Source organism: Ceratosolen solmsi, unplaced genomic scaffold, assembly GCF_000503995.2.
Source record: "Ceratosolen solmsi marchali unplaced genomic scaffold, CerSol_1.0 scaffold7, whole genome shotgun sequence".
In the NCBI taxonomy this organism is placed as follows: Eukaryota; Metazoa; Arthropoda; class Insecta; order Hymenoptera; family Agaonidae; genus Ceratosolen; species Ceratosolen solmsi.
Window position 1 is genome coordinate 15960584 of NW_011948413.1, and position 2825 is coordinate 15963408.

The window sequence follows — 2825 nt, forward strand, 5'->3', positions numbered from 1 at the left end:
CTGATTTACGACGGATTCAAAAAAAAAAAAAAAAAATAAAATAAATAAAGCTCATTCTAGTGCTCGAATTGTCTCGATTGCGTCGGCGTATACCGAGCACTTTGCAACCCGAAACGGAATTTCAATGAAACTCGATGATGTTGGGGGATGACTACTTCAGTATCCCCGTTAATATGTGCCGTGACTTTAGCGGGCGTCGACTGTAACGCAGATGCATCGTGGGCAGTGCACTTCACTTAGGGTGAAGGAATAAACGATCGTCAAATTACCCGAGTACCAACGCCGCGTATTTTTTATGTTCCATTGTAGCTTTCGCGCACACCGAGTCTCATCCATATCCCTCTGTTGCTCGTCCTGCCAAGCGGAAGAAAGCGCGTATCGACCTGGAGCGACGCGACGCCGATTAATTACCGGCTGACATGACGAAGCGCTGGATTCTCGCCCTCCCCAGGAAGATTCTTTAAAGCCCCGCTAGAGCTCCAGGGACTTTGATTTTTAGAGCTCCAGGAACGCGCGGACGGATGACAGAGGGGAAGGACGCGACGGTCGTTTTATTGTTTCGGGATTCGAAAATTCTAAATGGCCAAGATGAATGGAATTGAAACGCATGAAAAGTCGAGGCAAGATTATACGGAGCTGGCAACTACATGGTCATGTTTTTCGAAAGGAACTAACGAAGCTCGAGGATTAAAAATCACTGGTCTTCCACCAATTACGACTATTTTATTAACAATCCTGTAAAATATTACGGTATGATAATAATCATAATTACAATGGCGACGATAACGATAGCTAAGATAATGGTAACAAAATTAATGAAAATAATAATGAGAGGAAAAATGATGATGGTGATGATGACGACAATTAGGATGACGAGAACGACGACTACGACTACGACGACGATGACGACGACGACGACGACGACGACGACGACGACGACGACGACGACGACGACGACGACGACGACGACGACGACGATGATAATAACGGTAAGCGGTACTAAGGTGACGATCGATAATTTTACTCGGATCGTAATAAGAGTGACGAGAATGTTGATATCTATTATGGTTCCGTTTATGAAGCTTTACGAACAATATTTTATATAATTGTGGAAACTTATATCAATTATACTCGTGAAATATTCTTCGAAAATGTACACTACATATTTTACTTATTGTAACATTGTATCTATATATTATAATATAATATATTGCAATAAAGATTAGCATTATATTTTGAATATTATTATTACTTTAAGTTTTTGGTGATTTTTTTTTTCATCTTCCAAATAACGATTTTGAGATACTATTAAATGTAGCTTTATTTAAATGTAGATTTAAATAAATAGTCGTCACAACGGTAGACGATTTTCACTTTAGTTTCTGAATTTACATCTCCTATCATTTTCAAAGTTAATTTTTGTTAATTTTTTAACAATAGTTCTTCTTAAAATCTTAGTGGTGAATCGAAACGATCTATGCTTTTTTTGTATTTTGCTTCAAATTTTAAAAAATACTGATTTCCTTAAAGCGATAAGGAAAATAAATAAACAACAAAAAGTTTATAATTATAAAATTTGTTGGGAATAAAACCTTTTCTTTAAAAATATCCTTTTCGTAAAAAATGCTGTGAATACCGTAAGGTAAAACGACAAGTTGTACATACATGTATGTAAATGTATATAGAATATTCAACCGTAAAAAATATTAAATTTGCTAAAAGGAAATATTCAAAATGATTAAATTATATAAATTGCATAAATTATATAAATTATATAAATTAGTGTTTCACACAGTGTATATGCACACTGTATAATACACTCTAGACAATAAAATTAATAGAGATTTTTTTTAATCTGTCTACATAAACAATTGCGCTATTATGTTCTGTTTTCAATTATTTCTGCAAAACTCCATATTTTAAGACTGAAAATAAAAAAAAATTACTTGGCTCTCATCTAATATCATTAAGTAGAAATTTTTGCCAGATAAATGGATGCGCTCTTAATAAAGCTTTCACTCGTTGTGATATCAAAAGTTGCTAAAAAACCAAGCATTTTTTTCAATCGAATCGTCATATATAAAAGAATTGAGGAGACTCTTAAACATACTCGGTAGCGAATATGCTATTCAAAGAGAGAGAGAGAGAGAGAGGGAGAGAGAGAGAGAGAGGGAGAGTGAGAGAGAGAGAGAAAGAAAGAGAGAGAGAGAGAGAGAGAGATGGAGGGAATAGGATGGGAAATAGAGAAGATTAGGATGGTGAACCAGAAAAGGGCCAGATTAGTGTTATGCATTGAGACGCGCTTGGGCTTTCAGGGCGTGGCTTTGAATCCTGACTGGTGCGCAGAATAACGTATATTGCCGTCTACGGGCTACAAAATAAAAGGGGCTTTCGCGCCGTTTTCAGATTTGCCTTCCCGGGCGTCGCGGCGCACGCCTTTCGATTTGAATCATTCCAAGACACGCGGCGCTCCCTCCTACTCGCGCCCTCTCTACTAAACAGCCGAGCACAGAGAGATGAAATTTTGCAGAAATTTACGAACGGGGAGATAAATAGCTCGGGACTCCAGCTTATTGGCGTCATTTTTTTTTCATCGCTCTCGTCTTACCGGGAAAACTATTATAGTCAGATTCTTTTTTAATTCAACGCCATTGCCGTGGTTACTCTCTCCTCAAACTTGCGGCCTTCCATTCTCTCTAATACCAATGTGTATCAATTATGGAGTTTTAGTACCTTTGACACGTAATGGCCAATTATGTATTAGATTGTAATTATGGGACTAATTAATTTATATTTCATTATAAGATAGTGGGTATGTCGATTAA